The sequence below is a fragment of the Lithobates pipiens genome, unplaced genomic scaffold (assembly GCF_037356315.1).
Source record: "Lithobates pipiens isolate NorthernLeopardFrog02 unplaced genomic scaffold, aLitPip1_a1.2 Scaffold_18, whole genome shotgun sequence".
Taxonomy (NCBI): Eukaryota; Metazoa; Chordata; class Amphibia; order Anura; family Ranidae; genus Lithobates; species Lithobates pipiens.
The window spans coordinates 417,430,845-417,446,848 of NW_027507758.1; the positions used below are offsets into that span (position 1 = coordinate 417,430,845).

The 16,004-nt window shown below is 46.1% G+C and overlaps 1 protein-coding gene across 4 annotated transcripts in view; it reads right to left on the reverse strand.

Moving 5' to 3' along the window:
* The window catches only part of GPR160 (G protein-coupled receptor 160), a 106,069-nt gene extending 93,867 nt beyond the window's left edge, over positions 1-12,202 (reverse strand). For all 4 annotated transcript variants that reach the window (XR_013276848.1, XM_077488004.1, XM_077488003.1 and 1 more), the window contains exon 1: positions 12,062-12,202. The gene's annotated coding sequence lies outside the window, so the exon portion shown is untranslated. The remainder of the gene's footprint in view (positions 1-12,061) is intronic.
* Positions 12,203-16,004: the final 3,802 nt, after the last annotated feature.

The window sequence follows — 16,004 nt, forward strand, 5'->3', positions numbered from 1 at the left end:
ATAAAAAGTATTAATTTCATATGCATGTAAAAGCGTGCACATGGCGTAGTAAAAAAAGTACACATACATCATATGATTCTGATAGTAAATAGTAAAACATAATAGTGCCAATCAGGGCAGCCATCAGAAATTTTTAGGGCCCCTTACAAAACTTTAGGCCTGGGCCCCCTGGGGCCTGCCCACCGAATCCACCCACATTGTGGAGACTGGAGGAATAGATAGATGGATGATGCTGGGTGTGGATACTGGAGGGATGGATGGATGGATTATGCTGGGTGTGGATGGATTGATTATGCTGGGTGTGGATGTGGATACTGGAGGGATGGATGGATTATGCTGGGTGTGGATGTGGATACTGGAGGGATGGATGGATGATGCTGGACATGGATACATAGTGGTGAGGGATGGAGGATGCTTGGCATATATAAGGGACCCCCTCAAAGTCTTGCCCATAGTGAAGTATATATTACAAAGGGACCCCTGTCTACAGTGTAGTGTGCATTGCAAAGCGTACCTGGTACAGTCCTGTCTGATGTATGTTACAGTAGTTACAGGGTTCAAGAGAACACTAGGTACAGAGCCCATTAATCCATGTACATCCCAATACTGCACCTCTCCTCTGCTGCTACCACCTCTACAATACACACACACACACACACACACACACACACACACACACACACACACCTCTCCTCTGCCCTCATCTTCCCATACCCCAAAGCTCCCCCATCCTCCACACGATTACCTTTGTAAAATAACTTTTCTGTACACTCCTTTTCAGCTTCTGAACTCCCGGACCAGATAGGAGGAGATAAGGATCCTTGTGCAGAGCAAGGTGGCTGTTGAAGGAGCCCTGGGAGAGCTGCTCTACCCACACTTTCAACTACTGCAGAGACTGAAAGCAGGAAAACCCTGCCTTGGTACCTTTTCCCCAGCCAGCAATGTACGAATGCCTCTTCCCCTAATCACTGGTTGCTTGACAAAGTAGTCACACCCATACCCGACATCCCAGCTCTGATCTGACAGGTGAAGTGTCTCATTAGGGTTGCACAGTGGACATCCAGCTGGCTTGTTCATCCATACCTGGATGTTATGATATCAGCAACAGGATATGTATGCTCCCTTCTTCCTCTCTGTAGCGGGCCTCGGAGGGGGGAAGGGGGCGCAGCCAGGCAGGCCCCTTACAGGAGTACTGGTGCCAATGACACCATGCCTGATATCGCCAAAATATACCCACATAATAATTATGCATTCACTAGTAGTAGAGAAAAGTTTTGTATGTAGTTAAAAAAAAAAAAAAAAAATGTATATCAAATAATGAAATAAGCATGGTTCTGTATGAGATGTAGCTGGGGCATAAAATCAAAGCGCAATGTGTTTCGTGGATGTTTCACCACTTTGAAGTACATGTAGCAGCCATAACCCGTTGCAGGGCGGCCTTGACTTAATGGCCTTACTGATTACCTTCTCTTGGCCTGCTCTTCCACTTCTAGGGGTTCCCAGGGTTGATAACCAACAACTTGAACACTGACACAGATGAAGTCCTTTTAAAAAGGTTTTATTTTGCAGTAAAACTTTCAATTAACACAGTCTCTAAGGGAACAGAGGGCACGGGTGAAGAACTCAGGCACCTTGAACTGCTGGTCTAGCAAAGTCTATTTCCACCCAGAGAGTAGCCACTCGCAGCTGGGTACTTCAAGCCTGAACAGATCTAAGCTAAGGGTAAACAGGAACCCTTTTCCTCCGTACCTGGAACGTATCCCATCTCCTTTATGGTACTGGAAAAGTGTGAATTAATCAATGTCTTTCTCAACTCAGTAACCAGGCACTTCTCAGGATGCCACTTGCCGGCCCAAAGAGTCCTCCCCTGGTCACTTTCACGAGCTGCAGTGTCCCTCCAAGCGGAGAGCCCACCCGGACACTTTGAATTCTCCCTCAGTCACTGCGCCTCGGAACAGCAGGTTCTGAGACTCGGGAACAGACAGATCCCTACCCCAGACCAGGCAGGTCTATCAGGGGCCACTGACAGGAACATGTTGCGGGGTGTCGAACACCCCATGACCAGGACCCCTCACGGGGGGCTACCCCGGCTCTGGAACCAGACTAGACCACACAGGTCTCGCGTACAACTCCAGAACATGTGACCCACACCCCTTTTAGTACCCCTTCCCAGACTCCTCAGCGGGCCCCGACACTCCCACCGATTGGCTCCGAGAAGGCCGATGCCCAAACATCCAACCAGACTTGGTTCTAGCCTGTCATGTGCACCTCACCGCCCACATGACCAGGCAGAACTTCCAAACACAGCCTGGCCAGACTGGTGTTAAGACCTACCTTCACAATTAACCCTCAGAACCCCTACTGTTCTGGGACCAAAAACAAAATTTACAGGCATGTGACATCTGATCCCAAAGGTCATCCACTACATACACAATGGGGTTTATTTACTAAACCTGGAAAGTGCAAAATCAGACTCACTTCTGTATAGAAACCAATGAGCTTCTAACCCCAGCTTGTTCAATTAAGCTTTGGTAACAAAACCTGGAAGCCCACTGGTTTCTATGCAGAAGCGAGCCTGATTTTGCACTTTCCAGCTTTAGTAAATAAACCCCATTGTGTACTTAAAAGTGGGGTATGCCTGTATTTAATTTAAGTCCCAATACATTATTCTAAAAGCTTTTTAGGTCTGACTAGTGGCGGCTGGTGCTCAATATTTTTTTTGGGGGGGGCAGTAAACAACCCCCCCCTTTTTACACGCACCGGGATGCATCTCTACTCTATATACTTTATTACCTAAAGCAGCAACTCCCCTATATGAAGATGTAGGAACAGGACTTAAAATGTTTCCTATTACTTATCCAATAGGTCAGACAATGCAAGTGATTTGTCCAAAAATACCTAATCAACACTTTTTGAATCTAAAAACACACACAGTCTATTGTGATGGTACCCAAGGCCCAACAAATGCAAAGATGCACCCATCAATGTCTAGCTTTTTTCAAATGGTGTAGCCAATCTGGCACTATGTACCACATATGGTGGCAGTGTCCCAAAGTAACCAGATTTTGGATTAAATTATTCACGATTATCTGGTCAGTAAGGGGCATAAATATCCCCAGACTCCTGAAGTGACCCTATTCCAGAAAATTGCAGCTAATTTCTTAAATAATTCTACCATCTATAGTAAGGTGCTGGAAACAGACTGATGTTGGTGGACTGTGTTAAAAGTACATTCAATTGGATAATAAAGCAACAATAAACTCACATGCAACCTTCAAGACGACAAGAAGAAAGTTTGATAATACCTGAGACCCCTGGATCAGATATATTTGAGTTGACTGAGGACCCCTTGGGAACGCCCTCTTCACCAGTTGTGGTAACCTTCTGTTTTTCTTTTTCTCACTTTAACTTTTTTTTTTATTTTTTTTTTTTTTTTAACCCCATTAAGTAATTAAATGACAAAAAGCGATGTATACTTAATAATCAGTAAACTGTTGAGATTTATATACGATTACGATTGTGAACCGATCGCTCCAGTCCCTTGACATCACTTTGAACTGCTGCTTTGGGAATCAGTTTGTCTATGTTATTAGTTTAAGGTGACTGGAGTCTGTCTATAACTGTCAGTTCTATTTAGGTCTTTGTATGGATACAAGATTTCCAGTTTTATATCTGGTCTTCTTTCTCTGTTCACATCCAAAACCTTTTTAATAAAACAGCTTGAAATACAAAAATACACTGCAAATTTTACAGCACTCAAATGTCTGTTTAGAAACGTACACCTGGTTTTTGCAACAGTAAAAATATTTTATAACCTCAATCCAGAACAGGATTTTCCTAGTTTATAAATATGTCAAAAGCATAAAAACATGCTGTGTTAAACGATAACAAGATTTTAAGCAGCCAGCACAGCTGAAGACAAACAGCACAAATACTAAAAAATGCAGCGCTCAATATTATATAAAAAAAACTGAAAAATATTAGATTGTGTGTCAACAATACTAAATAAATATGTGTAATAAAGTCCACCATGCGAGTTGTAGTAAATCATAAAGATGTTGATCCAATGACAGTTGATACCTGGCGTTGCCAAGACATCTTTATGGAAGATGGCATCAATGAAGACATGTTGAAAAGGAATATTGAAAAAAAAGGAAATCTTGTGAAGAGAACGCCACCAATTGCATGAAGGCTTACCGGCGATAATGGACTTAAAGGGGCATATACCTCTTAAGTCAACAAGGCTTTGTAGTGATAAACACCATATGGAATGTAAACCATCAACAATCCAGATAGCCTCGGTCACAGTAAGGACTTTAAAACTATACGGATTCAGTCTGACGACAAGCATCATTCCACCTACTTCCTGGACCTGCTCCAGTGACTGGACAATGAAAGGAGAAGCAGCACAATAAGTTTATGCTTCTGTTATTAATAGTACAAAGAAAAAGCAGTATAAGAAAAAAGGTAAAAACACTGTATACCTTCTCCACCCCTTGGTCCCTGCTGTGCTTCCGTGAATGAACCCTCAGTGCCCACACAGCCATTTTAGTGGTCCAAGGATTTGAAACTCATGCCACTTTTAGTAGGGCTTTCAAGACACATCAGAGCAATTCCAATTAGTCACAGATCCTCTCCATCCAATCTGAGAGAGCTTAATTTTGCAAAGAATGGGCAAAAATGTCACTCTAGATGTGCAAACCTGGTAGAGACATACAAAAAAAAAAAAAAAAAAAAAAAAAAAAAAAAAAGAAGGACTTGCAGCTGTCATTTCAGAGAAAGGTGGTTCTACAAAGTATTGACTCAGGGGGGGCCCGAATACAAAAGCACCCTACACGTTTCACACATTTGTAAAAATTTTGGGGAAAAAAATAAATAAATAAATAAAAAATAAACACCACACACATCATTTTTCTTCCACTTCACAATTGTGTCAATTTAGGTTGGTCTATCACATAAAATCCCAATAAAAAAAAACATTAACTTTTTTGGTTGTAGCATGACAAAATTTGGAAAATTTCAATGGGTATGAATACTTTAAAGCACTGTATTTGCAGCCGACAGTCAGCTTTTTTGTAATAGCAAACAGAGCAGCCAACAAACCACTCAACTGCTATTACAAGCAGTGGGAGACGATATTTCCCCCCCAGCTTGATTGTGGTCTCCCGTTCCACTGGGAGTCCCAATCGACCAGCTGTCGCTGCAGATTGTGGTGTGATCGAATGTTTTTAAGAGCAGGGGAGGGACTTACAGACCCCAGATCCAGGGCTGTCTTCATATTGATTGGACCCCGGGCAAACATTTTTTTGGGGGCCCCCCTCCCATGCAATTTCACTCTCCACCTGCTTTAAGACATACAATAAATAGCAGCTGGACTTAAAATCAGTTTACTGTACCAGATCAGGCAGCAATTGTGATTGGTTGCCAGAGGTTACAGCATATCATTACTGCTTACTGACTGGTTGCTAGAAGTTACAGCACACATTACGGCTCACTGATTAGTTGCTAGAGGTTACAGCAAATGATTTCTGCTTGTTAATTAGTTGCTAGAGATTACTGTACAGTAATACTGCTCTCTGATTGCTAGAGGTTACAGCACATCATCTTCTCACTGCAGGGAAGAATGATATACATATGAATTCCACCTTTATTTACATATCAATGCAGATGGCCACAGCCCTTTGCTTAGTAATGCCACTGCCATTTACATATGAATGCCAGTTATTTACATGTAAACAGGGTCTGAAGGTGAGTCACCTGTACACAACAACAGGGCTAAAACTTCAAGGGACAAGGAAATTTAAACTGGGATAGTTGGCAAGCATGAGGCAGCTGCTTTGGGCCCCACAACAATGACAGGGCCCAGGGCAGCTGCCCCTTTTGCCCTGCCTTAAAGACGGCCCTGCCCAGATCCCTCTATATAAAAAAAAAAAAATAAAAATAAATAAGTTCCCCGTTCCTCTGTGCTCGGCGAACCCATGTGTCGATCCTGCACGTATGCAAACAGCAATCGTCCCACACATGCATGGTATCACTGTGAATGTCAGATCATAGGAAGCAAGCAAGTCTAGCACCAGACCTCCTCTGTAAATCTAAAGTGGTAATCTGTCACTGTTGTACAGGTGTGACATGTTTGGCATTTACTCAGCATAACATAATTTACAAACAATTTGGGTTATGGATTGTGAGGGGGGTTTGCAAGTAAAAAAAAAAAATATATAATTTTTTTTTTTTTTTTTATAATATTATTATGCACCATTTTCTAACAAAAAAAAAAAGGGGGAAGTGCCAGACAAAGCCTGGTTCCCTGCATCCAATTTGTAATAGCAGGAGATCGTGACCAGTTCTCTATGGAGCCGGTTCACATACCTCCGATGTGGTTCCAGTGCGAATTTGCACAGGAATGCTGGGCGTCTTTTGGTCCATTTCAGCCCAAAATTTGGGCAAAAAAAATAATCGAACCTGAACCAGGACGCACAGGACCCCTGCTGGGAGCCGCATCAGCAGTAGGTGTGAACCGAGCCCAAGTGGTAAATGGCCGAGTCAACATCAGAGACTGTCCATTTCTTAAGGAAACCCTCCCTCAAAAATATATTGCTCAGCAAAATGCTTTGGAGGGACAAAACACTCTTCAGAAGACTCCTTTCACAGAGACGTTCCAATCGGGTCCACCTGTCCATTTTTCAGGCAGACCTGATCAAAACCTCCATTCTTTATGGAGCGGCTGGTGTAAAATGGACGTGTCTGTTTACATCCAATCTGCCAAAAAAGATGGATGGGGACGCGTCCAGCAGAGCAGATCAGATGGCAGTCAGGTGTAAACGGACAGATGGTCCATTTACATCTGGCTACCCATATAGGAGAGCGGTCTGTTGTCCACTCTACATGAGCGGAGTGGAATGGACCTGGGATCCCCTGCTGAGCAAGCGGATTGCAGCTGCAGTCTGCCCGATGTGAAAGGAGCCCAAGCACCATACAAGATGAGAGTTATATGAGCCAATGAACTGGGGAGGTCTTAGCAGATTTGGTAATTTTTAGGAAACCCATGCTAAAGACCTTAGGGTGGGAAAACTCAGGTTTCTCCAACACCAGGGATGAGCACACTATATTAATAAAAAGGTATCCTTCGAGCTGAACTTGATATTAAATAGTTCACTTGGGCCAAGCTGTATAAACTATGTAGCATCAGCTAGATATAGTAGTGTACAGTGCTGTGTTCCAGCAGTGGTATGGGGATTTCCCCATCCTGTTCCTGGAACAAAACATAGTTGGGCGTAGTGCTGTTCAGCCATTCATAGGAAGCCTTGAATTTTTTTTTTGATTGATTACAAAAACTTCCTCCGATTGGCTAAGGTGGAGATTGGGATATCTTCCATTCACCTTCTCCACCTCAGCCAAATCAGAATACAAAAAATACAAGGGTTCCTATGTATGGCTGAACAGAGCCCTGTAAAAGCACCCTGCTGCTAACTAAAAACGAAGTACTACATGCCAAGGTGAGCACCCATGCAGGATCCAAAGCCCTAAACAAGATACAGGCAGGTCCAGCGTCTGCTTTCAGGTTGGGTTTTGGATAAGGTCCCCCAAGGATTAGCTGAGGAGTAAACGGATCTTAAAAGCCACTGAAAGAGCAGAGGTAGAAATGCGGCAGCTAAAATTTAAGAGCATAAATATTGAAGCATGGAGAAAATCTCCCAATCTACCCAAGCACACAGGGGGACGCAGCTTTTTAGCCAGTGTCCAATCACCTGAAGGTAGTTGGCTTTAAAAAGTAGCATGTGCAGAGAGTGGATTGGGGAGTCAGCAAGGTGCAGGGAGCCAAGTAGAGCAGTCAAGGATTGCAGAGCTGAGCCTTCCAGGGTTGTTAAAGCAGAACTTCACTCTCTCATTGAAAAATGTATGCCTTTAGCATTAATAGATATACCGCAATTTACTATGATATTTACTTGCTTAAAACTTTTATTTTTAACATTTCTTTAGTTACTGCCTCAGACATCCCAACCTGTAAAAACTCATTTCAGGGGAGGGGATGGTCTGCAAGCCCTCCTCCATGGCAAAATATTTGGGGGGGGGGGGCGCTTTGGTGAGATGTAAGGGGTCTGACATCTACCCTTTCAGAGAAGGACTTAGGACACAGATTCCCCAGTCCCTTTCTCAGCACTAGAGATGAACGAACAAACTAACAAACAAGATAAAGAGGCTCCCGTTCATTCATAAACTGAGCAGAGTTAACAGTTTACTCTGCTCAGTTACCGCAGGACACAGGAGTGATCTTGCGCCCTGTGTCCAATTCCTAAACAGCTGGGAATGAACGGTGCGGCGGGAGGGACAGCTGTGGACATCGATCTCTATGTATAGCTTTTTATCTGACAAAAGTAGTGTCATTGGCGCTCATCGGCTGACAGGCGACTCAAACTTATACCTCCATATTCCTTGGGTTTTTTGGAGGCTCTTGGGTTTTACATATTTAATCACTGAGGATTTCCCCTGATATTTGGCCTTGCTGTTACCAGTCCTGGTACACCTACATTACCCAGTTCCATCCTTGCTACAGATCCTTATTTCTGTTAATCAGGGGGGGGGGGGGGGGGGGGGGTTCGGCTTGATGGAGGGTGTCATCTGTGCGGAATTAGTCCAACCGGTGACCCTCTGCTTCACCTTGTATGGAGCCACTTTGTAAATCTGGATTCATGACAACACACCAATGATAGAGATAGGAGATAGCGATATCTCTATGTTATTGATGTATCTAACATACGATTTTGAATGTGTTTATTTTAAATAATTTACATTAAAAAAAATGTTTATACTTTGCATTAGCCAACTGCCTTAATCTAAAGTGCCCCACCAGGAGGAAACTATTCCATGGCTAGCTTTTTATCTGACAGCCAAGGGAGAGAAGGAGACCCATATGTCAACTAAAAATCTATAAAAAAAAAAAAAATAAAAAAATAAAAAAAAAAGAAAAGAAAAGAAGGAGATCAGTGTTCACAACTGTTCCTTGCCGCACCAATCATTCCCGGGTTTATCGCGAGGGGTGTGCGGGAGCCTCATTAAAAATGCGGGAGACTTAGGATATCTGCTTCCTGGTTTCCAGGCCTAGGTAAATTAGGTCATACATCTCAGAAGTAAGAGGCAGTGAAGTAACAGAAGTTCTCAGCTAAGCACACCCAAGCTATGGGTAGATGCTATAAGAATAATCTGCCCTTACTCAAGAAGACCATGACCAGAACTACTAGGAACAGTTTTTCAAAAAGTGGTTTCTCCTTGAACACTTCTCAGCCTCCCTTTCCACTCCTGGCCCAGTATTATCCTCCACACACTTTTCCTGAATATAAACAGGTTACCACCCATACCCTTTGCACTCCCATGCCATACCTTCTCTAAGCTCTCCATACTGCCAGCCGTTGTCCCATCCACTCAAAGTCCACCATCGTACATGCCACATTCCTCTCCTGTGCACACTGTCATGTCATACCCTATGCATTCCTCTTCTGCACACATTGCTTGTTGCCATACCCGACAAATCCTGCATAAACCACCTATTCTACCCTCCAAGCTCTTTTCTTTCAAATTTTGACCACTGCCATTTCGTCCTGCACATACTCAACGTAATACATTTTGAACTACTCTTCTGCACATATTGCCCCTAATCTCTGCACACCTCTCCTGATTTGAACATACTGCATACACACCCCACTCCAGCACATATGATCTTACCCACTACAATCTTTTCCTGCACATTCTAATGCCATTCCCTTTGCACTTACTGCCAGACTATCTACACTCCTCTCCTACACATTCTGTCTGCCATCGTATCCTCCTCACTCATCCACACATACTGCCCCCGTTGTACCCTCCACACTCCTCTGGCTGCAGGAGGAAAATGGAGGGTATTGGTTCAATTATATGCTGCTGCCCCTCCTATCCAGCTTCTTTCTGCTGCCCCTGGGCCCCTATGATCTCTCCCAGGCCCCCCCCCCCCAGCTCTGACAGGTTCCCCCTCCCCTCTCCTGCGAGGGATGTGCCAGGATGGAGAGCAGAGAAAGGGACCAATGAATGTGTCATTTACCGGCCCCTTCCTTGCCTGAATAAATAAAGTCAGTGATCCCTACTGATTACCAACTCTGTCCATTCATAACTAAAGTAAACTGTTAGCTATGCTTCAGTTTGTGAATGAAGGGGGGGATGAAAGCTCTGTACAGAACTATGTCTGTCCATATTTTCTGTGCAGCTGAGGCTGCAGAGATGGGGATTGAGAGCTGTGTCCTCTATCGCCTTTGTCTCAAAAGGTGAAACATAGGTCTGTTTAGACCCCTAAATATCTCACCAAAGCACACGAACAGGGCGCCTGAAAAAAATAAAAATGAAAAATCTACTAACACTAGTGGCGGAACTACCAGGGTCGCACTTGCAACTGGGCCCTGGTATTCCGCCAAAGAAGGAAGGGTCCTGGCAGGGGGGCCCCCCCTTCATGGTTTCTTGCACCGACACTCTGAGGCCGGGTTCACACCGCTGCGATGCAGGAACACCGCAAATCCGCGGCATTTTCCCGCATCGCATTACTCCCGCCGGCAGTTCACACTGCCCTATGCGGACGGCTGGGAGTGTCAATGATATGTTAATGACACCCCTAGATCCGTCCGCATATCGCAGTGCGATCTGCCGACTCGCACAGGAATCGGATCGCATGGTGTGAACCCCCATGCGATCCGATTCTGTTGCGGACCAAAAAAAGGGTCCCGTGCGAGTTTGCTGCGGGAGCGATGCGAATTCAGCCATACTATCTGTATGGCTGAACTCGCATCGCTACGGAGATCGGATGTGATTTGCGGTGCGAATCACATCTGGATCTCCCTCCCGCAGCAGTGTGAACCCAGCCTGAAAGTTCTAGTTACACCTTTGACTGGACTGCTACAGTAATGACTCAATTATAGCAGAGACATTCCTGAGCCCTTTTGTGGTAGCCCATGGAAAGCTAGTCAATAGGAGGAAGATTGTGACAAACAAGTTAGGTGCATTTTCCAAGAACTCCCATTGGTCTATTGGGACCAAAACTGCACGACTCATAGAAGCTCAGGTACTTTTTTCAAACTTTGAATAACATAAAATTCAGGTGTGAACTGGCACTAATGACTATAAATGGGAATCTTGATGTAGAGATGAGCTTGAGTGGCGGTTCACGCCACAATGTCTGTATTCTTGATGCGTTTCTGCATGCTCGTTTTTTATATGTTCCAGTGCACCCCCTTTTCTTCATCCCAATGAAGGCCACGGTTGTTTCAGTGTGTTTTTTTTCTTAGGGCTGCAGAAATTAATAATTCCTTGATTAAGCGTTCATGTTTTTGATTGTTACCTCAAAATTGTTAACCCAGGGCTCGGTCCCCCCCCCCCCCCCCCCCGACGCTAGACCCAGGACCCAGTTGCCCCCCCCCCTCCCCCGATGCTAGACCCAGGGCCCGGGTCCAGTCTCCCCCTCCCCGACACTAGACCCGGGTCCAGTCCCCCCCCCCCCCACCGACGCTAGACCCAGGACCCGGGTCCAGTACCCGACGCTAGACCCAGGTTCAGTACCCACCCCCCCTCCGCGGGTACACAAAAATTGAAGTTTGGGTTAGAAAGGCATTGGAAGGATGTCCAAGCTCATCTCTAACACTGCCTGTTAAAGTCCTTTGGGACTGAAGCTTAAAAATTGCCCAGGTGTGAAGATCCACCCAATTTACTCTGTAAGGATCCTCACCTCCTTCAGTAAATCAGTATCCCATTTGTCAGCAGGTGGGCAAAACACTGTGGGGCTGATTTACTAAAACAGGAGAGTGCAAAATCTGGTGCAGGTGTGCATAGCAACCAATCAGCTTCCAGGTTTAATAGAACAAGATGAAATTAGAAGCCGATTGGCTGCCATGCACCGGATTTTACACCCTCTAAGTCCCTCACATGTACTGGAACACATCGCTTGCTGTTAGCAGCTCAGAGCGGAGTACAGGAGCCCCGTCCTCCTCTGTGCTGTGCCGACCTCGGTCCTCATAAATGACACCCCCCAGTCTGGGCTGTCACTCACCTACAGCACGGTGTCCGCTCCTGTCACATCGTGCTCCGACTCCTTCTGCCTTTCTTTCCCGAGAAACACGGACATAACTCGGCCCGCCCCCTCCCTACTATAGCAGGGCGCTCCCAGTGATGTGCCTGGGGTGGGCGGAGCTGTGCGTGGGGGGCGGTCCCAGCACAGGTGTGACAGCTCACCTTTTCCTGCACCTATTGTTGTAACCTTCCGCCCCCCATCCACCTGTCCGGTGTACACCCCATTCTTCTCCCACTCCCCGTGTATACAATGAGGGAGAGCGGTCTCAAGAGCATCCTGTCTGTCCGAATAACACAGTAGGATCAAGCATTTCATATAGTTACACGTATTAGTACAAAGATCAGCATAGACTCAGTGCAAAAACACATAGACAATTGTTTTTTGTTTTGCTGTCTTGTTTATACCATAACAGTGCATAGAGATGAGGGAATAAAAATACAGCCTGCCCACGTTTTAGCAGTGTGCCATCAATTACAGCTACTCTGCCCAGCAAATGCAGTCACTGTGTCCATCATATGCAACCACTGTGCCCATCAAATACAGCCACTCTGCCCATCACATGCAGCCACTATGCTCATGGGCGTCCGCAGGTAGGGGCAAGGGGGGTCAAGTGCCCCCCCCTGGAATCAGGGATCAGATCTTAAATTCAGCACAGTTGCATCGCTATCAGGGTGCGGGCAGCCCGCATCCGGGTGCCATCCACCAGTGGGGTAACACCATCAAGATGCTGTCAAGCCCCCCATCAGTGTAGTGTGACTTCGGGCTCTTTTCCTTGCTCAGTCCAGCAGAGAACTCAGTGTCACTGTGACAGGAGAAAGGCGTGCTGCGGGCTATCAAATGTTTCCCCCTCTTGCCCCCCCCCCCCTTCTGTCAGGGACAAGAGACGGCAGCTCTCACCAGGTTCCCCGCCCAGCTTCCTGCCCGAGAGACACACTGCCCAGTGCCACCAGAGAGAGAAACGCTGCCCAGTGCCACCAGAGAGAAAAAATGAGCCACTACCAGGGTACAGACATGCTACACTACTGACCAGAGTCGCCCCAGGGGAACCCAGAGTGAGCGATCATCCAGCCGGAGGGATCACTGCTGTAGTTTTGCTGGGTCTGGTAAGAGGGACTGTTGGCCATTATCCATTACTTATCCTAGGGACTGTACTATGTCTGCAGTCTCTGACCATGATAATGTGATCATGACATTGTCGAAAAGGGGCGGTGCATGGGTGACCCTAAAATGATGCCCCCCCCTGAAAAAAGTTCTGCGGACGCCCATGACTATGCTCATCAAATACAGCCATTGTGCCATTAAATGCAGCCAGGCACATCCCCCGGCCATCACTGTCCTGTCTCCTGATTGGCAGGGAGGATTGTTAGTGTGAAAATAGCGATAATTAATTTGCTATGTCACACAACGGGGTGGGATTGGGACGCAATGCTCTGCGCCCCAAGCCCCCCCTATTTTAAAGCCTATTAGAGCCTCTGGCTCTAATCACGTGCTTCAAAATACACACCCCCGCCATAGTATTTTATGTGTCTGGCATCCTGAAAAGGGCACATGAATAAGGAGCGCGGCGGTGGACGCTGAACGTGTGCTTTTCCTTTTTTACTCCAGTGAGCTGCAGGGGTCAGAAGGTGAGCCAAAGAGATCCCACAGCAGGTAGCCCCACAGTTCCAGGTAAGCAGACGAAATCCCACAGCAGGTAACCCCACAGGTCCAGGTGAGCCGAGAACATCCCACAGCTGGTAGCCCACCAGGTTCAGGTGAGCCAAGGAGATCCCACAGAACGTAACCCCACAGGTCCAGGTGAGCCGAGAAGATCCCACAGCTGGTAGCCCAACAGGTTAGGGTGAGCCAAGGAGATCCCACAGAACGTAACCCCACAAGTCCAAGTGGGCCGAGGAGATCCCACAGCTGGTAGCCCCACAGGTCCAGGTGAGCCGAGCAGATTCCACAGCAGGGAACCCCACAGGTCCAGGTCATCCAAGGAGAACCCACAGCGGGTAGCCCCACAGGTCCAGGTGAGCCGAGCATATTCTCACAGCTGGTAGCCTCACAGGTCCAGGTGAGCCGAGGATATCCCATAGCTGGTAACCCCTAAAGGTCCAAGTGAGCCGAGGAGATCCCACAGCAGGTAACCCCACAGGTCCAGGTGAGCCGAGGAGATCCCACAGCAGGTAGTCCCTGCGGCCAATAAAAATGTCTTTATTGTAATGCAGTCACAGGCATGAACAGAAGGTCATTAAGCCTATGCTGAGGAATGAGCAGGGTTAATTCTTCCTTCATAGCTCCCATCACCAAAGAGGAAGTAGGAGGACAACCGGGCTTCTCTCTAATCACCGCAAGTCACCACAGTGTCACAACCTGCTGCAGTGCATAGAGTTGAAGGAAGAATCAAGCCTGGTACACACTGCAAGTTTATTTTTCATTCAACCCAGGGAGTTAAACAAAATAAAAAAAACGGACAGATCGCTGTACCAACACAAGCGATGTTGGTGCCGTGATCTCCCCTGCTGTACCTTTGTATTGTGACAGGGGGACACGCCTATGAGAATACACTGATCGTGGCTTGCAGCCATTGGCAGCATGTGTTGATCTGATGCTGGTCAGATATCTAGCATGTCTCATAGACAAATGTCGGTCATTAGACTGTATAGTGCTACTTACTCAATCTAAGACTAACCTATCTAGCCCAATAAAGCAGAAATAGCTAAATACATTTCTGAATCTGCCCAGTGTCCAGCGATAGAAGCTCTGTGCAGGAGACAGCTGAAATTCTTTGGAAATGGCTGGAAAATGCCTTGGAAGTGACGTCATCCATAGCATTATTATAGGGCTTCCATTATCAGCTGCCTCTTCTGCACCCCACCTACACAGAGAAACCGCCGCTGACAGCTCAGCGAGGGACCAGATCAGCTTCAGAAGATATATGTATAGCAATTTTTGCTCTACAGGGTTAGATAGGTGAGACTTAGATTGTGGCTTTGAGTAGATTTAGTGATTTTAGTTTTAGGCGGAATTTATACTTTAAGGGCCATTGGATTTTGGGTCCCCTTTCTTCTGCACAGCCAAGTAACATGCATTTTAAGCAGGCACACAGTCAGTAAACCAGTCCAAGGGCTTTGTTTTTTAAATTTAGTGGGGTATGGGATGCCCAAAAGTGATTTAAAAAGAATGTCTGAGTTATGATCCACGAAAAAATGTCCAGGATCCTCCATGACTCCATGATTTCTTAAGGTATAGGCCCCATGGTGGTCCTTTGCATTCCCCAATCTAAATTCGACTAGTCTAGGTCTCTAGATTCAATTTGACCCCACTTCCAGCCTGGGGGACCCCCTTTTCTCTTCCCCACTTTCTCCCTGTCTCTAGACCTCTTGCCCGCTGCTCTGTTCTATACCTATCATCCCACTGCCCCCCCCCCCTTTTGTTTTTTTATATCTGTTGTTTTTTACTGTTTTTTGTTTTATTTTTTTGTTTATTTTTCATTGCTTTTCTCTTTCCTGTTGTGTGGACAACCCCGCATCCCCTTGTCCGCCTTAGCCCCTGGGTCTCATGACTGGGGCATAACGCACTGGACCCCGACTCCACCCGGTGGGTCTGCAAAAGACTTGAGACTGGGGTGGAGGTTCACCTTCCAGCAGGACAATGACCCTAAACATACAGCCAGACCTAAATTCAATTGAGACTCTGTGGCAAGACTTGAAAATTGCTGTTAACAGATGCTCTCCATCCAATCTGACAGAGCTTGAGCTATTTTGCAAAGAAGAATGGGCAAAAATGTGCAAAGCTGGTAGAGACATCCCCAAAAAGACTTGCAGCTGTAATTGCAGTGAAAGGTGGTTCTACCAAGTATTGACTCGGGGGGCTGAATGCACCCCGCACTTTTCACATATTTATTTGTAAAAAAATGTGAAAATCATTTATCATTTTC